The sequence below is a fragment of the Cnephaeus nilssonii genome (assembly GCF_951640355.1).
Source record: "Cnephaeus nilssonii genome assembly, chromosome: 10".
NCBI lineage: Eukaryota > Metazoa > Chordata > Mammalia > Chiroptera > Vespertilionidae > Cnephaeus > Cnephaeus nilssonii.
This window is the reverse complement of record NC_137081.1, coordinates 77,822,623-77,835,733: the sequence shown is the minus strand read 5'-3', so window position 1 is coordinate 77,835,733 and position 13,111 is coordinate 77,822,623. Positions and strand designations below refer to the sequence as shown.

The 13,111-nt window shown below is 42.2% G+C and overlaps 1 protein-coding gene across 3 annotated transcripts in view; it reads right to left on the bottom strand.

The window, feature by feature from the left end:
* NCKAP5 (NCK associated protein 5) overlaps positions 1–12,909 on the bottom strand; it is a 965,452-nt gene extending 952,543 nt beyond the window's left edge. For all 3 annotated transcript variants that reach the window (XM_079782414.1, XM_079782415.1, XM_079782418.1), the window contains exon 1: positions 12,801–12,909. The gene's annotated coding sequence lies outside the window, so the exon portion shown is untranslated. The remainder of the gene's footprint in view (positions 1–12,800) is intronic.
* Positions 12,910–13,111: the final 202 nt, after the last annotated feature.

The following is a 13,111-nucleotide window of genomic DNA, read 5'->3' as shown; positions in this document are numbered from 1 at the left end:
GATGGAGGAAAGCAAACTACTGGATATAGAGTTCAAAACCACCGTTATAGTATTTTTCAAGAATTTTCTAGAAAAAGCCAATAAATTTAGTGAGACACTCGAAGATATGAAAAAGGACCAACTAGAAATTAAGCATACACTGACTGAAATAAAAAATAATATACAGAGATCCAACAGCAGACTAGAGGATCGCAAGAATCAAGTCAAAGATTTGAAATACAAACAAGCAAAAAACACCCAACTGGAAAAGCAAAAAGAAAAAAAGAATCCAAAAATATGAAGATAGTGTAAGGAGCCTCTGGGACAACTTCAAGCGTACCAACATCCAAATTATGGGGGTGCCAGAAGAAGAGGGAGAGCAAGATACTGAAAACCTATTTGAAGAAATAATGACAGAAAACTTCCCCCACCTGGTGAAAGAAATAGACTTACGAGTCCAGGAAGCGCAGAGAACCCCAAACAAAAGGAATACAAAGAGGACCACACCAAGACACATCATAATTAAAATGCCAAGAGCAAAAAACAAAGAGAGAATCTTACAAGCAGCAAGAGAAAAACAGTTAATTACCTACAAGGGAGCACCCATACGATTGTCAGCTGATTTCTCAACAGAAACTATGCAGGCCAGATGGGAGTGGCAAGAAATATTCAAAGTGATGAACAGCAAGAACCTACAACCAAGATTACTCTACCCAGCAAAGCTATCATTCAGAATTGAAGGTCAGATAAAGAGCTTCACAGATAAGAAAAAGCTAAAGGAGTTTATCACCGCCAAACCAGTATCATATGAAATGATGAAAGGTATTCTTTAAGAAGAGGAAGAAGAAGAAAAAGGTAAAGATAAAAATTATAAACAACAAATACATATCTATCAACAAGTGAATCTAAAAATCAAGTGAATAAAAAATTTGATGAACAGAATAATCTGGTGAATATAATAGAATCAGGAGCATAAAATGGGAGTGGACTGACAATCCTCCAGGGGAAAGGGATGTGGGGGGTGCGGGAAGAGACTGGACAAAAATCACACACCTATGGATGAGGACAGTGGGGGTGGTGGTGGTAAGGGCATGGGGTGGGGTGGGAACTGGGTGGAGGGGAGCTATGGGGGGTGGGGAAAGAGGAACAACTGTAATAATCTAAACAATAAAGATTTAAAAAAAGAAAAAAAAGAAATTGAGAAAGCAGATTATAGACTTGTATGTAAAGTATTATTTTTAATTATGCAAATGTATGTGTGTTGTATCACAGATAGAGATTTGACCTGAAGCCTTATTTTAAAAGCTGCTGCTTTAACATTGGCAGGCAGTATCTCACTTTATCTTGTGGGACCCAGCTCGTGTGTGGTCCCCTGACATTGTGCAATGTAAAGCAAGAGCGAACATGTAAATGTATTGAAGCAATCTGCATACAGAAGGTCTCGTCTGAGAAGTTCTGTTTAATAAATGTAAAACAGATGCATTTTGAAATTACATCTCTGAAGACCATTCCTTTAGAGAATGTTTCTCCTCTAAACCATATACATTCAAATCACTGCTCGTTCTTACAAAGATGTGATGCTTTCCTGTGAGCAGGTTTTTGGCAGAAGGTGCAGCTCACAGATAGAGAGGTTTAATCTTCTCCTCACTTGGCATCAGAAAAGATCTGGAAACCAAGGTCCATGTTGGGACTAATGCGGCAATAACCTAGACTTTGGGAAATGTTTTCTAAGACTAGTACAAGGGAACCATCCGTCCTGTGGCCAGATAGACCACCCCTGTGGGTGGGGTGGGGTCTCCCATTCTCTAAAGGGAATGGAAGTTCTTACTTTTAATCATTCTGTAAAAGGGGTTAACACTGGACAGTCGATGAAAAGGGAGGACGGAGGCTCTTGGACTCTGCAGGAGTCGGGGAGGGCACTTCCTCTCTTCGAGGTTAGCAAAGTCATCTTTAAGAGTGGGCACTTCTAGAAGCAGTTTTAAGTCGCTTTCAGTGTTACATTCTCTTGTGTATCCCCTAAAGTTTAGTAAATTCTTCTGAAAAGCACAGCTGTTCTCTGCTCTGCACTGGGAATTAGGGAAGGGCTGTCCCAAGACTGAGAAGGGAAGGCCAGGGATAAGCAGTGTTCTATCCTGAAAGGGGGAGGGTTCTCCAGGGGAGGAACCCTGGAATTGGTCACACCCTGGGCAGCGGCAGACTCAGCATGTTTAATGCAGAGGAGGCCAGAGCAGATGAGAGTCTGTTTCTGAGCATTTATGGGACCGAGCCTCTAAAAAACTCAGCCGCTGAGGAACACTTTCTGGCAACAACACTGCTGGAACCCAAGCCAGCATCCACTGGACATCAAAAACAAAGGTTAAAGAAAACTAACAAGGTGACTTTATTTTGCTGCCTTGGGCAAATAAAAGCTGCCTGGCTTAATAGTTTTTATGCAGATATGTGGATAAAAAAAGGAAAGAAAAGACTAGAAGGACATGCACCAAAGGGTGAGCTAACTGGGTCAATGCTTGCCATGGGATTACTGGAAATTTTTCTTTTCTTTTGTATACTTTCCACATTTTTGTAAAATGTCTACCATCATGATAATCAGAACCAATGTTGCTTTCTGAAACTTAGCAAGTGGCCTTCTTTTGGCGTAAGGTGTAGATGTTGGAAAATCTGGGGTTCCGAGGACTCTGCGTCTCCCCCTGCCTATTTCACTGTCTACCTTCTCTGGGAATGCTTTATTCTATATTCACAGTGATATCATTTCTCCTTCTCATTCTGCAGTCTCCTTCAAATGTTCTCTTCCACGCTGCTGCCTTTAGGTTCTTACAAGAAGACTTACATTTTCATAGAGGTTTAAGTTACAGCAACGCAGCCATCATCAGTAAGAACCCAATCAATAGCCAAAAAATGAGGAAGCTATTTTGGGTTGTCTGGCCTTTCCTGGAAACTAAGAAATATTCTCATCCTCACAGCCCCTAGATAGAATAGAAATTTCTTTTTACAGATATTTCTATTATAAAGCCAGATTCTCTGAACCTTTTCTGGAGAATTTCAAAGGGTTTGATGGCGGGCTTGGAGGGGAACCTTCTTCCCTATGGCACTCCTCCTGCCCACGGCTGCCCATGGCTGCCCACAGCAGCCACACACAGAGACGGATGACCACTGGCAACAGCACACAGAGACGGATGACCACTGGCAACAGCACACAGAGACGGATGACCACCAGCAACAACACACAGAGACAGGCCACCACCAGCAACAACACACAGAGATGGATGACCACCAGCAACAACACACAGAGACAGGCCACCACCAGCAACAACACACAGAGACGGGCCACCACCAGCAACAACACACAGAGATGGATGACCACCAGTAACAACACACAGAGACAGGCCACCACCAGCAACAACACACAGAGACGGGCCACCACCAGCAACAACACACAGAGACGGGCCACCAGCAGCAACAACACACAGGGACGGGCCACCACCAGCAACAACACACAGAGACAGGCCACCTCCAGCAGCAGCACACAGGGACGGGCCACCACCAGCAACAACACACAGAGACGGGCCACCAGCAGCAACAACACACAGAGACGGGCCACCAGCAGCAACAACACACAGAGACGGGCCACCAGCAGCAACAACACAGAGACGGGCCATCACCAGCAACAACACACAGAGACGGGCCACCACCAGCAACAACACACAGAGACGGGCCACCACCAGCAACAACACACAGAGACGGGCCACCACCAGCAACAACACACAGAGACGGGCCACCACCAGCAACAACACACAGAGACGGGCCACCACCAGCAACAACACACAGAGACGGGCCACCACCAGCAACAACACACAGAGACGGGCCACCTCCAGCAGCAGCACACAGAGACGGGCCACCAGCAGCAACAACACACAGAGACGGGCCACCACCAGCAACAACACACAGAGACGGGCCACCACCAGCAACAACACACAGAGACAGGCCACCACCAGCAACAACACACAGAGACGGGCCACCAGCAGCAACAACACACAGGGACGGGCCACCACCAGCAACAACACACAGAGTCGGGCCACCACCAGCAGCAGCACACAGAGACGGGCCACCACCAGCAACAACACACAGAGACGTGCCACCACCAACTCACATCTGTAAAGCCCGCAGCCAAGGCCAGCCCAGAGCATCTGGCCTTTTCCTGCAAACACTCTGCAGAAGAAAGTGATTGGTAAGTCCCTGAATCTTAACAGAAACTAACGAGCTCATCCTTCACTTTCTCTGCCACAAAGCCAGTGCTCAAACACTAGTGAGCTTGGGGAAGGTGGCCCACAACGTGGAGGAAAGGGTACAGACAGGGAAGTCATGTTCTGAACACAAACTGCCTGCTTCGGAACCTGACCAGGGAGAAAGCTGCCAAGGACAGGGCACCGAGACCACCACAACCCTTCCTGTGTGAATGGCAGCCTTCATCAGCCAACCAGGTGCTGTCTCCTCTCCACACTCAGGCAGCCTCACAGCTTTTCTCAGCACATTACTGAAGGCAGCCGGTGCCAACTGGCGAGTCTGCATGGGAAGGGACAGCCCTCCGCCATGCCCGCCTACGGCAAACAGTCTCCTCCTCTGTAGTGCACCGTCAAATTAAGATGTCTCAAGGGTCCGAGATACAAGCAGGAAGAAGCACATGATTGCAGGAAGATGGGCAGTCTTTGCCTATGAGGCTCAGGCAATGAGCAGAACGTCAGAAAGCATTGGGATAGAGAGGGACACGGCTACCTTTCATGAAGCGATTAATAAAAACCAAGCAGTTTGCATCTCAGAAACCCCGTTAATCCACACCCCAACCCTGAGAGACGGACAGGTTCCACTTCATTTTATAGATGAATAAACGGGTTCAGGAACTGCATGTCACAATGCGGAAACAGAGCTGGGTGGGATTTAAACCCAAGTCAGTCTGATGAGAAAACTCAACGACTTTCAATGACACTAAAGGATAGAAATACGGTGACTGATTGGGCTCATGAGTAGATCTATTTTACCCCAAATCCCATAATCTCAAGAAGACTGTGCTGCCTAGGGCTGGGGTTGAAGAGAGGAGATCCAAGTGCCTCCCTCCTCCTGAGCACAGAACACAGTTAATCCTTCACCCAAAAACCTATCCCTGTACTTGGGGAGATGGAGACTTTTTCCAGCCACTCAGTCTTACCTTAATCACTGTGCAGCTCCTCTCCGGCTGCTACCTGTCAAGCATCTCTCTTACTTGCTGAATTTTTCATACATGAAGTAATGGAACGCAGAGCTATGGACTGTACACTATACCTTTGGTTTCCATTTAAATTTACAGCTTGCCAGTATGAAGAGTCCCGAGGCGCTAACTAAGGTGGTGATTATACTGTCCATCAATTAGCTTGAATTTTGACACAATGTTCATGGCCCTGTTCCACTCCTTTGTAACAAAGGACTGCTTAACTCAACACACACACACACACACACACACACACACACACACACACACGCTTTCTCCCAGGCATTTTACTGAGTTACAGAGTGTGTGTCACCCAGATGTGCCTGCCACAATAGGTTAGTTGTACTGGAAACATTACCAGAAACATATTTATGCTAGTAAACTCCCACAGCTGAGACCGGCTTTTCACAACAATACTATTTTTCCACCACCCCGCTCTAGAATTAATTATCCTGCTGCATGTTACATTCCTCGCCACACTTAACATTTGCAAGCTAGAAAAATTTTTGTTTGATAGTTTTCCAGGGAAAGTCACTTTTATAGAACTTCATTTCTGCATATAGAAACCCTCTGTGTACTTTTTAACATTTTTTAAAAATTTTTTATTGATTGATTGATTTTAGAGAGAGAATAGAAGGGAGGGAGGGAAAGAGAGATAGAAAGAGAGGAGGAAACTTCAATTTTGTTGTCCCATTTATTTATGTATTCAGTGGTTGATTCCTGTATGTGCCCTGACCAGGATCAAACCCGCAACCTTGGTGTATTGGGCAGGACAACTCCCTAACCAAGTGAGCTACCTGGCCAGGGCCCTCTGTGTACATTTTAGATGATTATGCTAATAAGGAGCAAGTAGCAGGAAGTGGTACAGATGCAGGGTTGCTAGACATAATATAGGATACCCAGTTAAATTTGAATTTCAGATAAACAATGACTTTTTTAAGTGTAAGGATGGCCCGTGCAATTTAGAGACATATACTAAAAAATTAATCATTGTATATCTGCAATTCAACTTAAACTAATGGACTATATTTAATTTATAAAATCTGGCAACCCTATGCAGACAGAAAAAGAAAGAACAAGATTCACAGGTATTACCAATACTTGGAGGCTGACATAACAGTGCAATCTATTAGGACAAATGATCTCAATAGGCATAAGCTGCCTACCTCTATTTATGCATTGTGATTACTTTAAAGTAGATGGAAAAAAGGGATTTGGGGAAACGAATGAACATCTTTAAAAGACCATGGAGGTTACTGGGCTTTTTCGGAGAGGACCTTTTCATGAGAGTCTAGAAATCCCCAGTCATATGACCATCAGTCTGCCAAGAGATCCAACATAGAAATGAGACTGCCCCCATAATATGGGAGGTTAAATGAAATACTCTTACCAATGGAAAATGAAGACTCATACTGCTTATGAAGCTCTAACAGTTTTTCTAAGTTAATCTTCTTCTTTTTAAAAAAAATATAAAACTGATATGATACTTTAAGGCCTATCCAATATGTCCTCATAATCACTAAAGACATGTACCTTAACTAAATAATCAAAAAGTCAATTGAAGGTACTAAATAGACAGTACTATGCTCAGAATTAAGGTAATAAAATGAAAAAGATAGTTTGCACCCAAGAAATACATGTGTTGCCTGAAAAGCACCAATAACATACTAAATGAGCAGCCAGCTGAGGTGGGAGTGGTCCAGCCTTCACCAAGGTGCCATCTGAGCTTAACCGTGAAGGAAGGGTCTGATTTCAATACACAGGCAGTGAACAGCAGATATCCCAGTATTTTGAACAAAGACAGAGAAGTGAAGCAACATCATGGTCCAAGCAGCACAGAATAGTTCAGTGATTGGAGAGTTTGGTAGCTGAGAAAATTGGAGAAGGAATGGCTAAGAGTCCTATTATAGAGAATTTCGATGCTAAGATTTTATATTTTGGCAATAAAAAGTTATCAAAAATTTTCAAGGGCAAGAATGGATATAGGTCTGGTTTTAAAAATATTAGCATAGAAAACAATATGAAAGCTACCTACAGAGTTCGGAGATCGGGACACTGGCTTAGGAGTAGGCTATCTGTCCAAGAGGCATGTTTATACCAAAGAAGAAGCAACAGGAAAGAGGCCATTAAAGAGGACTGACAATGGCTGGTTACTGAAAAACAACAAAAAGACTCTGGAGTCACAGAGGCAGTGACAGAAAGAGGTTAGCCAAGAAATGAGAGCTTTCAAGTAGGCAATTCCCAAGAAGAGGCCTTTGGATTTAGCAAGAAAACACCCTGGGCAGAATTTTCAGCCAGCATTTTTAGATCCTGGTAAGGGCAAGGGTATGGTTAGAGTGAATGGAAGCATTTCTGCGGCCAGCAATATCTTATATAATAAAAGGCTAATATGCAAATCAACTGAACATCAGAACAACCGGTCACTATGATGCTCACTGACCACCGGGGGGCAGACGCTCAATGCAGGAGCTGCCCCCTGGTGGTCAGTGCGCTCTCACAGGGGGAGTGCCGCTCAGCCAGAAGCCAGGCTCACAGCTGGCAAGCGCAGCAGTGGTGGCAGGAGCCTCTCCCACCTCCATGGCGTTGGACATCCCCTGAGGGCTCCTGGACTGTGAGAGGGCACAGGCCGGGCTGAGGGACCCCCACTCCAAGTGCACAAATTTTGTGCACTGGGCCTCTAGTAGCTGATAAAACACAGAACTTTTAAATGCATATCTCACTTGGAAGGGAAAAATGAAAGGAAGGGAAAAATCCTAGGAAATAAACAAACAAACAATCAAAAGGGAAGCAGAAAACCAGCGAGAAAAGCAAATACTGAATCAGTGACTATGCTGATGGAATGTCCCCATCCCAGGGACCTAGAGCCACTCTGGGGAAAGGACACAAAGTCTCCACCAGGTGGGGAGCTGGAACTTAGACGCCCCATAAAACCCAAGACCTTTGAAAGAGGAGATGCTTCATGAAATGTTGGATTAGAAAAAACAACAATAACAAAACTACTCACAAAGGAAGATAATATGAAATTTATTGTAGAAGCTTCAGCTCTTGTTAAGAAAATAAAACCTCCACACCCCCTAGTTATTAGTAGCCAGAAAAAAATCTAGGACAAATATTTCATGGGGTATACTTAATACTAAAAAATTATATATTCATATTTTTAAAGTTAAACTTGGTGCCCTGGCCAGGTGGCTCATTTGGTTGGAGTGTCATCCGGTACACCAAAAGGTGGCAGGTTCTATCTTCAGTCATGACACATACTTAGGTTGTGGGTTCGATCCCCAGTCAGGGCGTCTGTGGGAGCCAACTGATCAAAGTTTCTCTCTCACATAGATATTTCTCTCTCTCTCCCCCTTCTTCTCTCTCTATAGTTAATAAAAATGTATCCTCTGGTGAGGATTAAAAAAGAGTTTAACTAGGCATTTATTTTCTAAATCTGTCAAACTTTTCTTTCCCTTACCCATAACAAAGAATTTTTAAATTCAGGCCAATTCCATGTGAGCTTGAGGCTCAAAACTATGCAAACACCAGGGATTGTAAAACCACAAGCCAAAATACCAGCTCAATGTTGTCCTCATTTGGTAGCTTCCAAAAATGTATAGCAGAAGCAAATGCGAAGGAATAAACACGCACACAGGGCTCTCAGGATTCCCACAGAAAAAGAGCAGTCAGTACAGGTACTCAATTCAGAATTATATCTAAGGAAACAAGAGAACAAGGAAAGGAGATTATAGAACTAAAATCATGAAAATAGACCTCCTAGAACCTCATATATAATAATTTGCAAGAAATAACAAAACAATCTTGAAATAGAATCAAATTGGACTTATAGACAATAAAATATAATCATTGAAACATAATTGAAATATAATTATTGAAATTAAAAACTCAATGGGTAGTTTAAAAAGCAAACTGAATAGAATATGGAAGAGCAAATCAATAAACTAGAAGATAATTTTTTTAAAGTTTATAGACTATAACAAATGGAGCTAATGAGATGATAAATAAGAGTTTTACAAAAATGTAAAATAAAATGAGATTTAACATACATGTAATTGAAGTTTCAGAAGGAGACAATGTTTGAAAATATACACACACAAAAAAAATGTCCTTGATGAAAACCATGAATCCTCAGATTCAGAAAGGACAAAACTTTAAAGTAAATGTTTTAAATTAAGAAAACCTTTTAATCCACACCTAGACATACCATAGCAATACTAAAGGTCAAAAAGATAAACATGACCTTAAAGCAGTCAGAGAAAGTTACTTCAAATATGACACAAACAAAGAAAAAAAAGTAGAATGATAACAAATCTCTCAGAAGCCTTAAGAAAATAACTTACAATTTCATACCTACCTAAATCCCCACTCTAGAATTAAGTTAAAGAAAATATATTTTCTGATAAAAATTTTAGAGCTTCCATAAATAGACTTTCCCTAAAATAATAACTACAGAAAGTCTGAAAGGAATGGTGAGCAAAGAAATAGTTAAATGTATGGGAAAATCGAATCAAGCAGTAAAAAAATAATGTGATAATGTCAAATTAGGGAAGTACAAAAACAAGATGGACCTAAAATATTATATAACAACTAGAGGCCCTGTGCACAAAATTCGTGCACTTGGGGGGGGTGGTCCTCAGCCTGGCCTGCACCCTCTCGCAGTCCGGGACCTCTCGCTCCTTACTGCCCACCTGCTCGCTGCTCCTTAGTGCTGCCAAGGAGGCAGGAGGCTCCTGCCACTGCCGCTGTGCTCACCAGCCGTAAGCCCAGCTTCTGGCTGAACGGCGCTCCCCCTGTGAGAGTGCACTGACCACCAGGGGGTAGCTCCTGCATTGAACATCTGCCCCCTGGTGGTCAGTGTGCATCATAGTGACCGGTCCTTCGGCCGTAAGGGTCGCTTAGGATTTTATTATATTGATAAAGATTTTATAAAAGTTCTTTGGGATTTTTTACATAAGGCAAGAGATAGTTATTGGATTAAACTAAGCATCCATTTCAAATTTTAAGGGTAACTAGTAAAAGAACAGAAATTATCTTTTAAAAAAAGCAGAAATTAATTAAAACAAAACTCACAGTAATTAAGACTTAAAAAGCTCTTTGAAACTACTCTAAATAATTATAGATGTCATTACATCCAAACGTTAAATTTCTGTTAGTCACAAGACCACTAAAAGGTTTTTTAAAAATAGAACAAACAAAACAGGCACAAAGTGAGGGAACTATTTTAAACAGGTGTATACAGAGTAAATGTCCCAAATATGAGACACCTACAAGTGAAAAAGAAAAAGGCAAATAATTCACGGGTGGGGGGTGGCAAAAAGATAGGAAAAAGCAATTCAGAAAAGGCGAAACATAAATGACTAATAGGTACAAGGTAACCTGCTCAATCTTAATCATAACCAAAACACCTCTCCGAGGTACCACCTATCGATTAAGCAACGATTAATAAATGTGGGCAATACCACTTGTGGGAGAGGATGTAGAGCAATGGGAACTCTTACGTTTTACTGGTTGGAGAATAAGTTGGTTCAATTATTTGACGAACAAATGGCGACCTCCAGTAAACCTGACAAGACATAATCCTCACCATTCAGCAACTCTACTCTCAGGTATATACCCTTGAAAACTCTTGCACATGTACACAAGAAGAACGATCATGGCAAAAGTATTCAAAACAAGAAAAAAAAATGGTTTATAGTGACAAGTGAAATCAGTGACGAGCTTTCTCTACACTGGCTGGTAAGAAGCTAACTGGATCTGGGGCTTCACACCCCATGGTCCCCTAAACCTCTGCAGCTTTGTGCCCAACGATTGCAAACAGATCACACTTTACCCTCAGACTGTCCGCCACCAAAGCAGTCTGACTGTCCCCCAGTCCTACGAGGCTCTCTGTTTAGCTCACAGAAAGGGAGAGCAACAGGGCGGGAACATCTCAGCAGTAGAACCTCTCTGCATCCCAAGGCACTGGAGCTCAAGCACACCTCTGGAGAGGACCCCGCGAGACCCCGCTGACCACTCTCCTGCCCGAGTCCTGTTTGCACCAAGGGATAATGCTGGTACCTGCCCTGAACCCTGGACACAAAAGTTGCAAACCACGTGTCTATCAACAGTGATTAAATTGTGGAATTCACACATTGGAATACCATCATCATGGATGAATCCCACCAAAACAATAATGAATGAAAATACACAAATACCAAGTTACAGAAGAATACATACAGTATAATACTACTTCTATAATGTTTAAAATGTGAAACACAATATGACATAGGGATTGGGCATGCATATATACTACATACTTACTTAGTCCTACTATAAAGGGTGATATGGAAATGATAATTACCAAATCTAAATTCGAGATAGCAGTTGCATCACTGCCTATCTGGAGGAAGTGAGATATGATTAGGGATGGGTACACAGAAGCATCAATGTTACTGGTGATGTTTTATTTGTTAAGCCAAGCAGTGATACACAGGTCTTTACTGTGTTCTTCTATACACTTTCTTACCTTAAAATATTTTAAAATAAATGTTTCAAATAAATGGATCTGAGGTAAGAAAGCAGAATTAGTTAATATCATTCTTGCAAAGGAGGAAATTGACAGTTTGTTTTAGGTTAGGGAGATCTAGAGCCCCTTGAAGGCCTCACAAAGGGAGTCAATAAGAAGGGAGACATTCTCCAGAATGTTCTAAAATCATTCTATAGCATTGAAGTGACTATAAATGAAAGCATATCTTCACTGGCCTAGAGAAGTGACCTATACAATAATTTTCTTTTAATTAATCCAACTTCTGTACAACAAATATTCATTTTGCCTCTCTTTTAATATACTAAACAAGCCCTACACAAACTTGCAAATAAACCACTCTCTAGATTCCCTATGCAAATATGTTAGGCTAGAATTGCACTGATATTCATTGAAGATACTTCTGGTCTGCTAGGGTAGCTCTGTCTATCAGTACTCCCCTAATGAATGAATGAATAAATGAATAGAATAAATACAAATCTCTTAAAGAACCAGTGTGTGTTTAAATGGCTCAAATTCACGATGATTTAAGCCAAGGCACAATATCTAATAAATAGGAACAAGTACAGGTCAAGCACCACGCTAGGCACTAGAGATGTGAAGACAGTTACACTGCTTCCTTAGACTTCATGCCAAACTTGTGTCACAAATTTTATTGCCTCTTTTGGAAATGACTCCCCGTTCTCCTTTGCCCCTTTTGAAAACATGATGTTGCTCAATCTTCCTCTTTATCCCTATTCAGCAAACAGACTAGATAAAGGTAGATAAAAGTGACAGTTAAACTATAGAGTCACATAGTTGCTCTTTGATATTTGGAGATCTGCTGTGATTATAATAGTATGCATCTCTATTCATGTGGAATCAGATGTTTTTAGTTGTAAGAGCAGCAAATGTTAGCAACAGATATTTCTCTGCTTTTTCAGTAAAAGGTTCCAATTATTCTCTTTCCTTCTACTGTCTTACTGAAGTTCTAATTGAAGTTCTAATTTAAACAATAAGATTACTTTATGAGAGAACATATACAGCTCTAATTCATTTTAAGAGATATATAATTTTTACCTTTCTCAATCATCGAGTGGCTTCTTCCACAGCTGCATCTGGTTCTGCGTTTTCTGGCCACCAAGAGCGAGGTTCCTCAAACGTGGTCTATGATCTTACCTACGGCCAGAGGCTGCCACGAATGGGAAGACTCGGGAAATAGGATTTCTGGATCAGGCCAGAGTCAGGCACCAAGGGCCCTGCTTATGGCCATCTCCGGCTCCTGCCTGGCTGTGCCTGGCACTAACAGAGGGGAGATGAAGGCGAGCACGTGAGCCCAGCTTCCTGCCAGGGCAGGAGCCAGCCCTCAGGCCTTAGCCCGAGAGCCTGCT